The following is a 20,097-nucleotide window of genomic DNA, read 5'->3' on the forward strand; positions in this document are numbered from 1 at the left end:
CATGTGCAAGTCATAAAGTAATTAACAATATTCAGTTGTGGGAAAAAGTTTGTAGAATATTGCTTCTACCTCCCCCCCACCCCTCTTAGTATTATATATTTCTAACATGTGTGCTTTGTATTGATTCCTAAAATTAATATGAATAAAATAGAAGATGTATCAATGGAATTCTCAAATCTATTAAGAGTTTCTCATGATATTTTACTAGATATTGTACCTATAAATTTTCAATCAATAAAAAAATCAATCATCAAATGAATTATATATTGTTAAATCTATTTAACAAGAACTCTTGTGGAGCTATAGTCCTTTCCTTTTGGAATAGTGGGAGCAAAAATGAAAGTGGGAAGTATAAAATATAATAAAGAAACATATAAAAGTTATTGCTCTTGTATTTTAACAATACATGAATACGTTTCTTGAATTTCTTTCTTCCTCTAGCAGATTTTAATGTTGTCAAAATTTGACCAAACAATGTAGCTTTCCTACACACATGTGATTTTTTTAAAAATAATAGATTAACAATAGTCAATAAAAAAAGGAAATAAAAATTATAAAATTATTTTAAACTTTAGAACTTAATTATTTATATTGGGAAAAATTGTTTCAATTGAAAACATTAATTGGAACTAATAAAATTATTTTACATAAAATGAAGCTCGAAAGAAATCAATTTATTATTTTGCAAGTTCCATTGGTTTAATTGTGAAAAGATCATCTTTATTCACTTATCATTTTTGACTAAATCCTCTTGAAATAATGAAATAATTCTATAATAAACATATGAAATTAACAAAAATATAGATTAGAAACCTAAAGCTAAAGCATTGTGAGAAGCACTTATGAGAAAGTGATTCCAGAGCAAAAACTTGGAACTCTTAAGAAAACCAACTCTACACTATGTGGAGTGTAATACATGCATATGTTTGGCATGAATTACACCTATCTTTTCTACACACCACACCATAGACTTACTATTTATATCCAAATATCTTCAAACCATGATTGTAAATGAAAACTTGAAGAAATACCATACACATTAAAATTATATGAAAAAGGTAGGCATTTACATAGTTTCCATTCAAAGTTTCACTCAAATCTTTGTTTTAACCTCAAGGCATTAGCGTGTAGATGCAGAATTAAGTAATACATTTTATCATAGGTTGTATAATATCAAATGTGAAGATTTAAAAATCATATCATACCTAAATCTAAGAACCAAAACCCTATCAAAATATATGAAATATTTTATTAAATTCTATAATAAAATAATGCCAAGAAAAAAACTAATCAATGTAATATATACTTTTAAAAACAAGTTGAAGAATGCAATTTCAGTTAACTTCTTCAATCTAAAAAATAGAACTCAACATCAAATTAAAATTTTATAGAATAAGACATAAAATTAACCTTTAATTGTATGTTCTTGAGCTTGTAAGATACCTAGAGACAAGTATGTTGTAGAGATGTAAAAAATGAGTGGTTTCCCATGAATGGGAGGCACTAGTATTGGGGATTAGCAAGATAAGCTTTGATCACAATCTATGTTCCAATTTTATTTCACACCCTTATGCAAAGTTTTAGTGAAGGGTTGTGATTTATCTGCTAACTGTGAGATGAACCAGCAAATAGACTAAAGTCTTCCCTATAGCCCTCTCATTTGACTAATGTTGCAAGGTGGAGGCATCTCCATTATAGCTTGAACCTTTTTAATATCCACCTTGATACCTTTTGTAGACACAATGTACGCAAGTAGTTTCCCCGATGTGCCACCAAAGGCACACGTAGGATTCAGTCTTAGTCTAAATTTTTCTATGCGATCTAAGAAAGGTCCCAAATATTGTAGATGAATATTTTGTTGCATAATCTTGGGTAGAGTATCATCAACATAGTCTTCCATTATTTTATGCAAGATATCATGGAATATTTTCATAACTGCACATTGTTATCTTGCACTAGCATTCTTTAAACCAAATGACATTACATTCCAACAAAAGATCCCCCATGTTGGAAACTACAATTGAAAAAATTGTTATGTTGTCATTGATGTCAAATCTGCTAATGAGACATGTGTTAGAGTGATTAGATATTTCCTAATTAACTCTAGTTTTCTTCAACTAAACTTTAGGCATCTAATAATTAATTCTTTTATTAATTATTATGATGCAAGCTAGGTTATAAATTTTTAGGGCTTCAATCTCCTTTATAAGGATGATCTCTCATTGTAAACATTAATTCACTTTTTATAATAGAAATTTTATCATTTTCTCATTAAGAATGTCTCATTTATGGATTTGGGAATTCTAGCCTCCATAGCTTTTGCTTCTCTCTTTTTGTGATAGATGTTTGCATGTAGATAATTCTTGGGAGCTATGGGATTGATATTTCATCAACTTCAACATGGTATCAGAGCTCTAGATTGTCATGCCCATGTTCTATTTGTGAGAGATTTGGCATTGGTTTTTAGACCTATCACTTTTAGATGATTTTGTATTGGATTTGGGGAGGACCTATTTTTTAGAGGACTTTGAGCCCAAACGAACATCATCATTGAACTCCAAGCACTCAAAAACCCTCATTTCCATATAAAATACATCAAGTTTGGATGTTACTAAAATTTGACGGAAAAAAATTATACCTAGGCCATATTGACCTGAGCATGCATCTCGAGGTAGCTTTTTGTGGAGACCCAACAAAATTTTTGGTGGTGGTCTTTGATTTGACATTCACTGCATCCTCCATTTTTATGCTTGGCTTTTTGTAATCATATGACTGTTCAGTAGTTTGTGGGTTTGTGGGAAAATTGAGAGCTACATTTTTTTTGGAAGATGTAGGAAAGATCTTTTTTGGCTCGGATGACTTCATCTAGTAGGATTCATACCTCCTCTCTCTTCAATGGAATTTTTTTATGCATGTCTCATCAAACCCTTAGCCTTGGGCTTTAAATGGAATCTTGGTTCTTCTTGGCTTGATTACTATTTGCAATTGGTTGTACATGTCACTTTTGTTCCCTCCAATGTACCAAGCCCACTTTTGCATCCATGATGGTTTTCCTTGCTTTATGCACTATTTTTCTTGAAATATATGGGCATGTATAGGTTGCATTGGCAATTAATGCCATTAACCACACTTCACAACACATGTCATGTCTTTCAATCCATAAGGCCCTTGCACAAGTAAATTCCACTTTGGCACTTTGGTTTGGATAGCGGGCACTTTTTTGTATGTGTGCTCCACTAAAGCCTTGCTCCCCAATCACCACCAGTCTTTGTATGATCAAGGCCCCCATGTCATTCTTGATTAGAGGATGGAATTATATCCAAGCCCCATCCTCAGTGACTATGCCCAAGGTGTTCAATTTTTTTGATACCATCGGGCCCTCCTTTTTTTTGGGGTTGTAAATTATATGTGGCCATCAGAGGTTGTTTGGGTTTTTACATGATGGGTGGATTTATTCATCAGCACAACCTATTACCTTGGATGACTCATTATTGTGTGTGCATGCCTTATCTATGTCATGTTAGCACTTGATGAAAAAACTATCTTGTAGATCAACATGCCTTATTTATGTCACATCAACACTTGGTGAAAAAAACTCTTTTGCATATCCTAGAAATGGAATGTGCTCATGTTCTAATTGGAAGCATGATTTCCTTTTGCTTGGAACCTGCATTTTGACTCCATAAGCACTACTAGCCCTATCATGATTTTTGAAGGCCCACACTTCAATTTTGGCACTAACATATCCTTTGTTCATGCATTTATTTGTGTGACCCTCATTTTTGGTGTTGGTAAATGTGCCATATCTTTTGATGGGGAGCGGTATTTTTGGCTAGTTTTGTCACCAATTGGTAGTTTGGCTCCTCCTTTGGTAGAATTTTATCTCCACCTCAACCCATTTACGAGGGACCCACATTTGAAGCTAGTGGCCCATTATCACCAACCTTTTTCTTTTGTTGATTGGCACCTTTTCTTCCATTTGGGATCGACGTCTTTGCCATGCAAAGGAATATTTTTGCCTTTAAGAATGTGTATTTTGGCAATGATAGTGGTCTTCATCAAAAGTGATGTGACTTCTAATAGTTTTATTCTTGTGTTGCACAACTTGTGCCTTAGATAGGCCCATTTCAGTTGCCACCATGAACATCCACCTCTGCACATGTGAACCCCTTGCTTTATCAACCCCTATTAATGGAGAGAGTAGTGGCATGCACCTTTCTTCAAGTGACACCTTGAAGTCTCTTCCCTCGATGCCATGTATTTTAGCTTCAATTTTGACCCCTTTTGGGAGGGTTTGAAACTTTTATGGCAGTTTGAAGGCTCTTTTTGGCCACATGTTTTTTATTCTCGACACTGGCCCTTGGTTTTCTAGCTTGTTTCTGATGATCAGAATTTTTTTTTCTAATAGGGATCATTTTTCTAGCATTTTTTTTACCTTGGATGCTATTTGACCATCAAATTTATGATCATCACATGTTGATGTCAACATTGCATCAATATTCCTGTGACTCCTTCAAGCTCTATTTAGACCTACCTTTACATTATTGCTAATATCTAGGGCATACAGACTCCATTTTCCACAAATGAGATATTGTCAAAAAGTGGGTTTTGAGCCCATTAGAGTGGTATAGGTATTTTTCAATTTTGATTTTTTTTTTTATGGATTTTTCTACTGTCAAAATCAAGGGTACAGTTTTGCACATTGTGAAACATATCTTGAGCATTTGATCTTTGATTAGTGAATTCTTTATATAGTTGGAAAGGTCTTTTAGAGCTTTTTTAATGATGCTATTTATTTTTCCAGATTCTGCTCCAAGAACCTTCTATTCATTTTTTTGCATTTTTGTATAATGGTGGATATCTTTGTTCTCTAGGGATTGATTTGGTTTCTTTAGATGATTTACCATGGGTTGTACTATATTTTGTATCAACCTTATGTCTCTTCTAGTCCATTTAAACATCATTTGTATGCATTCTTGTAAATGCATTGAGATAAAGTGCCATATTGCATATGTATTTTGTTTTAGTAGTTTTTCCTTGTTTTTCCTTCTAATTTGAGCAGTGTCATTTGAGGACACTTGTATACATTATTGTATTCCTAGGATTCACCATATCATGTTCCTTATTGTACATGCACTATGCGGATTAAAGTGTCATGGTGGGGTTGATGTTTTTCCTTTGTTTGCCATCTTCCTTTGTCTAGTGAGTGTCCCTTCTATGGCATTAGCCTCATGACGTGTCTAAGATTGATCACCTTAGTACACACATATGTACTCTTTTGAGCATCTTGATTGCGGTTCCTTGACATGCAATTCCTCTGGCTCACATTTCTAGTTCCTATCACCTCACCCTTATCTGTATTAGGGGGGATTCTTCTATTGTTTCTCATGCTTGGCTTGATGGAGTGAGATATGTATTCGATATTTGTTCTGATGTACTAGTCAGATGCAGTGGCTAGGTACCTACGCATTTTGGTGAGATGGATCATTTACCAAATAGATACTCTTCTTTCATTCCTATTTGGTTGAATCCTTCCATGTTCAAGTGATCATCTCTTTAAGCTTTTGCATTTTATACCATGTGTGTCTTCAAATTTACTTGTTTGCCTTTGTGTGCCTCCTAAATTGATGCAAATTATAGTCTTCTCTACCTAGCTATGTTCTATTTTAGTGGAGGTTCTTCAGATCAGTAGTTACTTTTGATAGAGCTTTGCAACTTCTTCATACTTCAATGGTGTTCTTCATGATCATCTTTTATTCCTATCTTCTAGGACATTCCCTAGTTTGGAGGCTTCTTTAGTCCTTCACTAGTTATTTCAGCATTATTTCCATCTCTTTTTGGAGTAGGGTTTTTCTCATGTGGTTTTCTCTATTTCTCCTCTTTTCAAAGATTTGGTTGTCCTTAGGTACCTCATCAGGCCTTGTTTTTTAGGACCTAAATTTACTTTCAGTAGTAGTTTCTAGGTTTTTAGCTATGATAGCTCTTATTTTCACTAAGAATAATTTTTGAATTTTATGATGAAAATACTAAAATGTTGTGTTTGTTAGGGTTTTATATTTATTGTTTTCATCTATAGAAGAAACCCTAGCATATTTTTCCCTAATCTAATTATTTTTTATTGTTGTCCCAAGTGTGAAATTTGGTACCCTAGGGTTTTTGGTTTTGTATTATAATACAAGAAATCTTCATAAAATTAGAATCTAGGCCCTAACCCTAGGTTCTAAAGCTAAATAGGATTTCATTTATCTTTTACATCCTATTCTATGATGTTACGATAAAAGGGTTAGTAGAGTATCATGAAGAAGAGTTTTCAATGTCTCTATCTTAAGATAAAATGTTGTGTCAAGGAATCATGGATGATAAAGTTAGTCTTCTTGATCTTACAATTTCCTTTGTATCATATGATTCTTATGGTAGTTTGAGTGGTTTTCATTTCATCCTCTATTAAATTATAGCAAAGAAGGTAATTATGGCATCAAGTACAATGAAAGAAGTGTTACGATGTTTCAATGTAGTGGACATCTTTTTATCATAAAGGAAATGTTTGGTTGCTGCAATGTTATGGGATATTTATGATCGTAAGATCATAAGGTGATACAAGACAAGTAAAAGTGATAATGTGCTATCAGACAGGTATCCAATTCTAATTGGCCAAATTGTGAGATGAATACTAGATATATGCTTAGCTAGATCAGTAGGACCAAAAAATATTTTTTTATATAAAGTTTCAATGGCATTTGGCGATCTTTGATCTTACAATATATAGTTCATCGTAAGATCTCAAGGTAATAAATGATGTGCTCTGATGTTACAAGTAAAATGCAATCATAAGATCAAAAAGGAAAAAAGGAAAATCCCACAATGCTACGATAGAGAAGGTTAATAGTTTCTCATAGTAGCATAGAAGTTTGAAGGGTAACCAAAGATGTTATGAAGTAACAAAATTGACTATGATTGTAAGATCAAAGGGTAAAGTTGATTGAAATAAGATGTTACGCCATTTCAATAAAGTTTTTTTTCATAAGATCATACACAAAGAAAAGGTAAGTGTCAATGCCACAACAACTAAGAGGTTGTAGGATCGTAAAAGGGTCTTGTCATGGTTTTTGGCTATTTGACAAGGTTTTTTCAAAAAGTTTCGTAACATCAGGAAACTATTTCTTCAGCTGTAAGGTAATAAGAGGAGTCTTTTCCTTAGTCATGATCATAGGATCATAGGCCCTATTTTGACATAAAGTGTGTTAAGTCACTTTTTTGAGCTGGAAATGACAATGAACTTCTCAACCAATAAAATTTGAGCATAGAACAAAAATTGCATTACTAGATAGTAATGGCAACACTCTCCTGAGTTGATAGAATAAGTTAATATAATGTTTCAAGTATGCTAAAAAGAAATGTAAAGTGAACATTGATTTGCATACATTAAGTTGTAAATATTTTCCTACTTGACAATTACAGTTTGCCATTTGCAAAGAAAGAGAATTTGAGTAGCTACAAAGCTTCTAGTGTATAAAAATAATTGTTCTAGAGCCTAAGAGTAGATTACATACCCTGTTTGCTAACATATTGTCAAGATGTATGATAAAGAGTTTGAAGAGCTTCAAGCATCAAATATGGGAGCTACAAAGACTTCAACTTCTAAAGGAGGAAAAACCAAACAAAAGAAACCTAATAGGTTTATAGAGGAATGGATTAAGCTTTTCCCTAGTTCTTCTAATGCCAATGTTGCAAATGACCATGCCTTTGCCGACCCATATGCTCTTTGCAGAGATGTTGTGTACCCTGGTGTCACTGGTTCTGAACTTTTCAAATATTTCTATTGTAATAGAGAGAAGAAGGTTCCTCTATGTAACACATGGAAGAAGAACTTAGCCAAATTAATATTTCTAGAAGTTTTTTTAGATGTGGATTTGATGAAGGCCCTATTTCATTGCTACAATCCAACCACCAAATTGTTCCATAGAAAAGATGGAACTATTTTGTGTACACTTGATTGTGAATCATTCATTAAGGCTTTTGGACTAGATGGAGCTATGGGCCAACTTGTAGATTCAAAGGATTTGCAAAAGGAAATTTGAGGTGAAAACCAAGGCCTACACTAGGAAATCTATGCTATAGCATATTCCCATGGATTTGAAGAATGTGGGTGATTACCTTTAAAAAGTAGAAAAAGTGATGTCACTAGACAAGTTTAAGAATTATTTTGTAAAGATAGTATATGGTGTCCATAAGGTGGTTGGAAAATATGGAATTGACATGATCTATGGAGCTAAATTCATAATTGCTAGAGATGTGCAAGACTCATATCATGGTCGGGAGTATGATTATGTTAACTATATTCTAGAGGTGATGAAAGAAAATATTGCTAGAGATCAGAGTGGAGAACTAAAGGATTTCAAGTTCCATCATTATTCACTGCTAATGCACCTAATCCTCTACAAGAATATAGGGTATATAAGTTCTAATTTCATTAACCATACTTATAATGCAAGTGGAGATCTACCAGTTCAGTTGTGGACATGGGTATGGCATAACAATTATCATTTTTCTTATTCTATTTCATTCTTTAATAATTTTAGTGTTGTGATAATGAGAATGTTAGATCCAGGTTACTTTAGGTCACCTAATATTTTTAAAGGCCTTTTGAGACCAGCCCTACTTGTTGAAGGAAAAAGACTAGACCATAATTGGGGGGATATTTTCTTATTTCCAACTTTTACTTTAATGAGAGTCTATGGTTGTCCTCAACTATGCCACATACTACCAAATTTTATCCCTCCTAGATTGGGTATAATTGAATTCATATGGAAATTTTTCATGGTCAATAAGGAGTACCTAGGATTCAAAGTGCATAAGGCACTTCCTTGTGTACATGTTTTAGGGTGGGTGATTTTATAATTGAAAAAGAGGCCCTTGACCAAATCCATACTTTCCTCCATCATTACAATATGTCAATCGATCCTTATAGAATGTGTGATCCTGATAATTGGATGAGGGTCACCCTTAAAGAAATGAGAAATTATGTACTTCCTAGCACCAAGGAATTACCCCATGAGGATGTCATTCCAAACATAGTTGCAAAGGGTGATTCAACTAATAGGCTAGCAAAGCTAGATGACATTTTGAGGGTGGAAAGAGAACTGAAGAGAGAAAATCCCCAATATATGGGTTTTTACATAGATGTTCCCTATCCTCAGAGGATCAGGAAGATGGTCATTGACCATGCTAAGATTATGGCTAAGATTCTTAAAGGACCTATAGGGGAGGAAGAAAGGGTATTCCTAGACAACCTTGAACCTAATGTGACCCTAGAGATAGAAGAAGATGATGTCCCTGAAGCATCATGGGTCACAAAGGGAAATAAGAGATAGAAGATTGTCCATATTCCTACTAAGGTAAAATAGAGGACATTGTAGATCTTACCTAGAAATAGTTAGTATTTTTCTAACTTAAGGAAGAATTACCTCCAAGATAGGATTAATGCAACTGAGAGTACACTCACTAACATGGAGTTAGTAGTAGCAAGGCTTAATGATAGAATCATTCAAGCCCAATAGTTCCTGGAAGATGATGAATTCTTCAAATCCATTGAATTCAAGAGCTTTCTCTACAAGATACAACAGAGTGAGCTGGTTTTGAAGATGAAGCCAAGAGAATTAGATGAGAATAAAATCAAATTGGTGGAGAAACTACAAGCCTATGATCCTAAGAGTGAATTCATGACACTAGAGGAGGCAAGAGATCTTGTATAAAGGAGTGGAATGTTGTTGGTACCTGGATGGGACTTGGAACAAGCTTTTATGCTTGATCAAATAAGAAGGAAGGAAAATGCCATTTCATATGAAGCATTTGGTGCTGATGGATTGCAGAGACGAACTTGTTTTAACATCGACACCAAATATTTGACAGTGTGGATTTTGGCTCCATCATCAAACAAGCTAAAATTGATGGATATACAAAGCACTAAACAAGGTAATATGATTGTATGGACTCTATAGGACACCTTTGGAATAGATATTTCTAAAGCCCTAAAATATTTTTCATTTATGAATGAAGCCAAAGTAGAGGAGATGGAAACTAGATTTTCTAAGTCCATACATGATTATATTGATGTGAGAAAGCTCTATGAAGATGAGCTTAAAAAGAGCCATGTGTATAAGGAGAGAATTTTAGAGCTTGAGGCCAGGGTCCAAACACTTGAGAATGAGGTTGCATCTCTCAAAGAGCAACTTACATAGGTAGAATGGGTAGTTTTTGTAGGACCAGAACCTAAGTAGGAAGATCAATAGCAACCAATCAGGGATACAACTGAAGTCCCTACACAAAAAAATAATTTTGGGGAAGAGGAAACAATATAACCTAGGAGAATGAGCATTGATGCTCCATCTACTCATAAGGGAGATGAAATAAGGGCAATTTTCCTTAAGAGTTTGATGAGCCATAGGATTGAAATTTTAAAGAGTATATCACAACAAGATCATACTTCTTTTGTTTCTTTATAAAGTGCTAAGAAATTTTGCAATGAGGCACTTACATGGTTGTCACCCACTTTTAATCTTTGGGGGCCATATACACAATTCTTGGAGAAGCTCATTGTACTAATGGCTAAAAAGCTAGATTTGCCTTCTAAAATAATCTCAGTGAAGGAGGGCTTGGATATAGTCAAAGAATTGATTTGTCTATTCACTAGAAAACTATAGGTTATACAAGGAAAATTGAAAGTTTAATATCAGGGAATATAGTCCTATATACCATCAATTTCAGAGGCCACTAATACAATGATAGATTGAAAGGAATGACCTAATTCCTTTGGTGCCATTATTACTCAGGAAAACATAGTGGACATTTTTGAAGATACTTCTGATCTCCCATATAATAAATTAATTGATTCCCTTTTTAAGGTAGAAGTAGACTTGACCAAGTTTTTTGTTGAATCTAAAGCCACATTGGATGCGAAGTGGACTAAGGCCACTTAGGACTTAGAAGAGGTTTAAACTATGGAGTGGCCCAAAAAAAGAGAAATTTATGTTTGGGAAGTGGTGGGAGAGATCAAAGCCTTGTCAGTAGGAAGTAGTTGTGATATTACTCACTAAGAACAAAAAAAGATAAAGGGGAGTAAAGTCAAAGAGCATGACTTCAATTTTCACTTGCTAACTTTCTCAACTACTTCACCTTTTTCTGATCAAACATTTAAAGAATGTTTTTGTATATCTTTTGTTCCTATCTTGCTACCTTCTGTATCCATTCTCATTTAGACATGTGTCCTCCTCCCATCTATAGCTTGTTACAATCCTATAAATGGATTTCCAAGATGTAGAGTTGAGGTTGGCTATCTATAGATTTTTATTATTCTTATGTCTTTTTATAGTTCCATCCATTATTTTTTTGTAATTTGGTGAATATCTAGTAGCAATGGCTTATCTCTGAGTATTCATTGAGTCTTTGTTAGTTTTGTAAGAATTTTTTTGAGGAAATCCATATAAGAAGGATTTTCTCTATATATATCTTTTTCTTTGAGTTTTATCTCCTTTCTTATATATCTATAATCTTCAGATTGAAATGAACAAGTTTCATTCAGTATAATGTAATTCACACAAATTGTATATCTCTTACTAATTGTTGCTAATTTAAAGAATTAGATAATAGCTCTCTGTAATTGATAAGGTTTAGGGTTTATAAAAAGGATATGGTAAGAATGAAATTCAGAGCACATTGTTGGCAAATTTAATTACAAGTTGATTAAATAGGTTCACGATGGTTGATTATTGACCATATATCCATGGATAATACACTAACCATTTTAAAAGTTCAAAAACAAGTTGATGATGCACCTGATTGTAGGAAATACATAACAAACAAACAAAATTAATTTACCATTTTATGTACTAAGAACTAAAAGTTTTGGTCATTACTTATTTGCATCTAGTTTTTGGTTATAGTTAGCTACTATATCCAAGAATTTTATTCAGCAAATCATAGAAGAATATTGATGATTTTTGTTGTAGGGAATAATCTTTAAAGGACAATGATATCTGAGTAACAAGATTAATCCCTAAGGTTTTCCCACCTTAGCCTAGCAAAACCCAAAGTGAAGTGAGTCCTAATGACTCTGTTAATATTGGCCCAGAACTAGGATTTAGCCCTATTGATTATAGGATTTAGTTGATCCTTAGGCTTTCCCTTATCTTATGCTTCCTGGTATTAAGTTTAAACCCACTCAATATGTTCCTTACTAGTAAGAACTCCAACAAGCTACTCCCTAATTTTATCTTAAGGGGGAGTGTTATATTTCCTAATTAACTGTAGTTTGCTTAAGCTAAACTTTAGGCATCTAATATTAACTATTTTATTAATTATTATGATGAAACATAGGTTACACCTTTTTAGAGTTTCAATCTCCTTTATAAGGATGATCTCTCATTGTAAACATTAATTCACTTTTAGTAATATTTTTTTTTCTTTTGCTCATCAAGAATGTCTCATTTATGGATCTAGGAATTCTAGCCTCCATAACTTTTTCTTCTCTCCTTTTGTGATAGGTGTTTGCATGCAAGTGATTCTTGGGAGTTGTGGGGTTGATCTTTCATCAACTTCAACAACATGTTTCTATCATATCTAAATGTCATATCTATTTGATTAATGAAGAGAATTTGAGAAGTTGCTAATAACAAAAGCACCTAGAGGAAATGTTGAGTTATGAAAAGGAAACTACAATGGATGTTTGGTTGGTTAGACTTTGACAAGATAATTTGATTGTTTACATTATGAAGACATGAGAAAAGAGTGATTTTTTTCCTAAAGTTGACAGAGGAATACAAAAAAATATTAAGGAACTTGAAGTGCGTGCTAAGTGATGCTAGTGTTAACCAATCCATAGTAAAATCCAAGAAAATTTAGTGTTGAACAAGCACTAGTATCGACCAAGTGACAGTGTTGATTCTAACATAGAAGCTCTATAGTAGCTAAGAAAATTAGTGATGACCAAGTGTCAAAACCTAGTGTTGGTCAAGCAACAATGTTTTGAATGTGTATGAGAAATCATGATTTCTAGCTAATTTAGTTGATTTATTGGGATATGGAAAGTTTATTGAAGATAATATTGATGGGTTGGATCATTTAATTTAAGAAGAAGATTAGGTAAGATACCTAATGAAAAAATTTGATGAGAATTTTTCTAGAAAAGAAAGAGATGAATAGAATGGTGATTAGATACAATGAAATTGTTGGATCGAATCACAAGGCCTAATATCTACAGTGATTATAAAAAATGGAAAAGGACTAGAATTGTCTATTTAAGGAGGTACGGAGACAAACTTTAAGAGAAGAGGAAGAGAGAGGAGAAGAGCATGAAAGAGATATGCAAATGAGAGAATAGAACAAAGAAGTCATGTCATTGCAATGGAACAAAGTTGTTGAGGTTGATAAGATAATCTAAGAAGAAGGATTAATATTTTTGTGAAGGGAAAGGTGAATGCTTGAAGGGTTTCTAGAAAAATTAAAGATAGAGGTGACAAGGAAGGCTTATCAGGGATTCATTTCATGAACTGAATAGAGATCTGAAATTGCAAAGCGAGTTGTAATCATACAAGTCAAACACTATTATTTTTTTCTAATAATTTTAAAAAGTTGGTATTGAAATCATTTTAATCAAAGGTAGACCTAATAGTCATTAAGGACTTAACAGTCTATATAAATCCTTTAATAGGGTGACATTCTAATGGAATGTTCCAAAGTCCTTTAACGAGGCCACTCCTAATAGGGTGATTAAATCCTCTAACCACATCATATTTAATAGTGTCTATTATATACTTTAATAGGGTTAGCTCCCAATAGGGCCTACTTCAGAAGAGTCAAAAAGTGGTGACATGTTGTTTGTAGTTTTTCCCAAGTTGGATTTCTATGTTGAATCCTAGTGTCAAATTTTTGTTGAATGTGTATTTCAAATGTTTACATTCAGCAAGTTTATTATATTTGGATAGTGAACTACTAGTTAATATTGTTATTTAGATTACTATGGATACTAAATTGTAGTAGGATAAGTAGAACAAATAATCTTTAAGTGTTTGTTTGTTCAATTGGTGGACCTTGAGTGACTAATTCACCCCCCACCCCTCTCAATTATTCTAAACACTCTAACACCCCACACATAGGTAAAGGTATTCTTCTCTTGGTCTTTTGGCACAATTGTGATTTGATTATATCCAAAGAAACCACCAATTAAGGAGTACATTCTATATCCAGCCTCATGTCCACTAGCATTGATGTTAGGTAGTAGAAAATCATCTTTAGGACATTCTTTGTTGACATCCTAGAAATTAGTATAAAATTTGATAGATTTGTTGTGTTTTGACACTGGAACTATATTTGATATCCATTCGGCATAATCAATGGCATGAATGAAACCATTTTTTCCAATTCATCTTTAACAAGAAGTGCCATATGAGGGTGGATCTTCCTGAGTTTCTATTTAACAAGTTTCAACCTTGGTGCAATGGACAAATGATGCATAACAAGATTAGGATCTAAACCTAGCATATATGAGTATGTCCATGCAAAGCCAATTTTCTTTTTCCCAAACGAAAGCAAAAATTATTCTTTTTATTGAATAGATAAGGATTGTGCAAGATGTCTAATATGAGGATGTTCCTTAGTTCCTAGATTTATTGGTTGTGTTGGTTCTATCAATATTGTTGATTTCTCTTAAAAGTGACTCAGAAGTGCATCAAATATCCCATCCTTAGGAACCTCACAGAGGTTTTCACCTTCACATATGTCTTTTGTTTTTACTATTTTTGGCATTAATACTACCACAATATGGTTTTCACCATTAGAATGCCTTTTTTTTTTTTTTGATTGTATGATTGAGATATTTGATGTCAAGTTTAGTCATATTGACACTATGTTTAGTGGTGGAAGGCATTACCCATTAAATAATGTGTAGATAGAAAGCAAGAGCATAGTCATTTTGGAACGTGGGGACTTCACTAGATGTGGTATTTGAGTTCTAGCCTATTAGTTTTGGATAAGTGAGTGAAAGAGAAGTGGTAGGTTTAATTGCATTTAAAGTATAGTCATCAAATGCATGGACAAGTAAGTCAAGACTTGGAGTAGTTTTTTCCAAAGGTATGTTTGAATTCCTTTGAGTTCTAATGAAATCAATCCAAGACACATCAACATTATTAGGGCAAGTGTCATCAAACCAAAACCTAAATTACTCCCCTATTTTGAGTTGGTTATCCTATGTCTCAACTCTATCAACATATTTATCAAACACTGGATCTAAGAGGGAATCAAATTCATACTCTTGATAATTAGTAATGCATGGATTCAAATTGTAATATTCCTCAAAAGTCATGGGTACCCATTCTCCACTTTCATTTTCATCTTGATTTTGACAAAGTTGTTCAACAATAAGAGCATGACTAGACTCGTCCTATTCCTCTTGAGTTAGGGGAGTATTAGTAGTATTCTTAGTAGAATCAATGTTAGCTTTAGTAGTAATTACACATAGTACAAATTCATCAGGATTTTCAAAGAACATAGAAACATCTAGCAGAATAGGATAAGGAAAGGTATCCTCATCATCAGAACTTTCCACTTAATTTTCAGACTTGGTTTGATAATCATGTTCAAATGAACTATCAAATTCTAGTATAAATTGTTTAATCTCTTGATGGAAGGGAACTTTCTTGAAACCTAGGCCTATTGTTTCTGAAGGCCATCGAGATTTTTCTTTGATTGGATCTATCAATCCTTTGTTATTATGTCCTAGAGGACCATTGCCTTTGCAGCCAAGGAATTTTATTAGTTTAATTCCTTGTCGATATTTTTCAAGAGTTATTTCACAAGAATGGTCTGTGAGATCAGCTAAAACCTCTTTTTTGTATAGCCAAGCAGTAATAGCTCTATTTTCATCTTCATATTTTAAAGGTACAAAGTCCTATACAAATGCACCATTGGAAATAGTCTTAGGTGATACAATAAATGGACTAGCAGTAGGCTTGTCTTTATGTTGTTCAAATTTAGGGGCAGAAGGTGTAGGGCCTTTGAGAACAATCTTAGCATGAGAACGTGTGACAAAGTTGACATAGAACCGTGATTGTTCTTGATCAAATGTGAGAGATGCAGAACCTCTTAGTAAAAATGGATTCTTAAGTTTTGTATTGGTGCATTTTCCTTTGATCATGATTACATCATAGTATTTAGAGTGTAAAGGTTCAACCATGTTGATTACATTGTCATCATTGGTATATGTGTAGTTGACCTTGTTTTTTTTTTAGAACCTTATCCCATGTCATATGGAGGAAATGTTTCCTTAAAATCTTTATGATATGAGTTTTTGTTATGTTCTCCCACAACTATGTCATCATCATCATTTAGGTCTTGAACCTTATGTCTCATATTAATACAGTTGTTTGTTTTATGACCCTTGGTTTGATGTTATTCATAGTATGCATTCTTGTTCCACCATGTAGGTTTTGGTTGTTGGTCATATAGATGATAATTGTCAAGTGGATTAATAATCTAATTTTGCATAAAATTATTGTAGACTACTTCAAGAGGTTTAACCAGAGGTGTGTATTCATGTTTGGGTATAGAAAACCAAGATGTTTTTTTACCTTTGTTTCCAAATGTCTTATTCTTTGTCGTAGCTTTCTCAGTGACTTTAGATGCATGCATGTTATCTATGAGATTAAAAGTTTCCTTAGGAGGTTTGGGAGTGATATTGTCCACCACTCCATCATGTACTACCTCTCAATTTTTCTTAACATACTTGGACATGTCTTTTCTAGAGTTGGACCCTTGTTTGATGTCTTTTTGAAGAGTTAACTTGCCTTTCTTAACCATGAATTCTTCTATGCAGATATCTTGTGTAATCATGTCTTTGAAGGTATGTAGACCTTGAAGCTATATTTTGTGTCCAAAATCAAGTAAGAGGTTATCGATGAATATATCAAGTTTCTTAGTCTTAGGTATCTTACATGAGTATTTAGTGTATAATTATCTCCAACTTTGGAGGAATATTAAGAAAGGTTGTCCAACTCTTTGTTTAAAGTCACCAAGATCTCTAATGTTAACTAGATGTTGGATTTTTTGTGATTACTATTTTATGAAAATATTGGTGATCTCATAAAAAGTCTTAATTCCAATAGGTAATTGTGAAAACTACTCCATAGCTTGGCCACCCAGACTTCTTGGGAACAAGTGCATAAGGTATGTTTGATTTTTTATGAACTCCATGGACAAGGCATCCAACACCCTCAAGTGATCTTGGGGATCAAACATTCCTAGGTACTTTTCATATTTAGGTATCTCAATTCCTCTAGGAAAAGGAGGAATGTATAGATCCTTGTCAAAAGGAAATGCATAAATAGCATCTAGTGTATATTGTTTATCTGGTTTGTCTTTGTCTTTCATCATCTATGCCAATTTCTCTTGCATGGCTTGGAGGTTTTTTTGTAACTTAGAGGTTTCAAATTCCTCTTCTTGTATGACAATAGTTTCAACATTGTGAGCTTGAGTTAGTTTTTCTCCTTCTTGAGCAAGTTTGAGGAAATACTTATCTTTCTCATCATTGAGTAAGATTTCCATCATATTTTAGAAGTTTTTGTCTTTGCGACATTTATCTATGTCTTCTTGGGTTATGTCTTCAATATCCTCATAATCATTTGTGTAGGTGTAAGGACCCTTGAACCTTTCAGTTCTTCATAATTCATCTCTGATTCTCTCCTACTATTTTCACCAGTTTCATGATCTTGGTCTTTCATCCTATTAGTATGCAAGTTTTATGTCTATCAAGGACATATAGGTGTCTTGAATAGAATTTCAACTTTTTTTTTTTTTGACATAGGTGTCTTGTTAGTGTCTAGATGTTCTTGAAACAATGAATTTATAATGAAATAAATTTCACAATAGAGGAAATATTATAAAATATTATATAAATGCTTGATAATAGCAGAGAGTAATAGGCCACTTCAAAGGGACAACCTCCAAATATCTCCAATGAGAACACCCTTCACAATCTGATGATGAAATAAGACTCACAACCTCCTATATATACCTAATTATGCTTAGGTTGAATAGACACAACCCTTCATAACACCTAGGCCAACCTACCTACCTAAATTATAATATAATAATGATAAAGAGGCCTTATTAAGGATTAAGATAGCCACAAGTTGACTATTCATAACCCTATATACAATAATATTAAGGGCATAGCATGCCCCCTCTATTGAAAGAAGCATTCTCCTCAATGCTAACCAAGTATGGATTCTGTTGAATGAAATCCTTATCCTCCCATGTGGCCTCTTCAACTAGTAAATTCTTCCATTAGATGAGATACTGAGTTAGGGTTTTGTTCCTCAACTTCTTCATGCATGTTTGAAGAATGCACTCTTGTTCCTAAATTATTCTTCCTTCTTCATCAAGTTTTGGTAGTACTGTTTGAGTAGGAATATTCTACCCAATTACCTTCCTCAAACAAGAAACATGAAAAAATAGATGTATCTTTGTTTTTGGTGGCAACTCAAGCTTGTAGGAAATACTACCAATCTTTTGCATGATTTGGTATGGTCCATAATATCTTGGAAACAATTTATTATTCCTTTTTTTGTTGCTTCATTAAGCTTTGTTTGTAAGGTTGCAATCTCAAGAAGACTTAGTCCCCAACTTCAAAATTTCTTTCACTATGATGTTGGTCCACTTATTGTTTCATTTGATTTTGTGTCATAGCTAAATTCTCCTTGAGTTCTAAAAGTACCTATTGTTGATGAAGCAAGTGATCCTCTACTACTTGAACTCTTGGCGACAACTTTAATGATGATAAGATGAAAGGAGGATGATATCCATAAAGTACCAAAAATGGAGACAATTTTTATGAGCTATGAAAAGAAGAATTGTACCACCATTCTACAAGAGATAGCCAATCTACCCATTGAGATTATTTTTCTGAAGTGGAACACTATAGATATCCTTCCAAACATTTATTAACCACCTTAGTTTGCCCATCCAGTCATGGATGGTATGAATAACTATGAGCCAATTGAGTACCCAAACATGAGAATAAATCTTTCCAAAAGTCACTAGTAAAGATAGGATCATGATCACTAACAATAACCTTAGGTGTACCATGTAGCTTTTGGATATTATCTAAGAAAACTTTTGCCACTATACTTGTTGTAAAAGGATGTGATAATTCAATAAATGTGCATATTTAGTGAGGTGATCAACTACCACTGTGATGAAATTATGACCTTTAGATTTAGGAAGCCTTGGAATGAAGTCCATGGATACTTCTTCCCAACATTGGCTAGGAATAGATAAAGGTTGCAAGAGACTTGGTGTCTTAATTATTTCCCCCTTATTTCTTTGACAAACCAAACCTTCAACCACAAAATTTTGAACATCACCTTTTAGCCCTTCCCAAAAAAAATCTTGCTTGACCCTATGATATGTCTTCAAAAATCCAAAATGACCACCAATTGGGGACTCATGTAGTTCTTTGAGAATCTTGTGCTTAAGAGTAGAATTCTTGCAAAGATACAAGCACTCTTTATACCAAAGAATATCCCCCTTTAAACAAAACTTATCTAAACTACTAGGGTCAATTTTTATTTGTTGGATGAGATTACATGTTGCAACATCATTTTTCCACTCTTCTTTGGCATCTACCACCCAATTTTCTTGTAATATTGAAAGGGCACATAAATAAGGCTTCATCTTTTTCATCCATCTTGGAAAGTGCATTAGGCACAATATTTTCCTTCCCTTTCTCGTATACAATTTCAAAGTCAGAACCCAACATCTTAGTGAACCATTTTTGTTGCTCTTCTGATGATAGTTTTTGTTCCAAAAAATATTTTAGGCTATCATGATCTATCTTAACCTTGAAGTGTTGACCCATTAAATAAGGCCTCCATTTTTTAACTAAATGAAGGATTGCTAACATTTCCTTCTTGTAAATAGGTTTGAGTTGATTTCTACCTTTTAATTAATTACTCTCAAAAGAAATTAGTTGACCTTGTTGCATGAGAACTGCTCCTATCCCATTTCTAGAAACATCACATTCCACAATGAATTCCTTGGTGAAGTTTG

The sequence above is a fragment of the Cupressus sempervirens genome, chromosome 1 (assembly GCF_028749045.1).
Source record: "Cupressus sempervirens isolate cs-2001-9-10 chromosome 1, ASM2874904v1, whole genome shotgun sequence".
NCBI classification, from domain to species: Eukaryota; Viridiplantae; Streptophyta; class Pinopsida; order Cupressales; family Cupressaceae; genus Cupressus; species Cupressus sempervirens.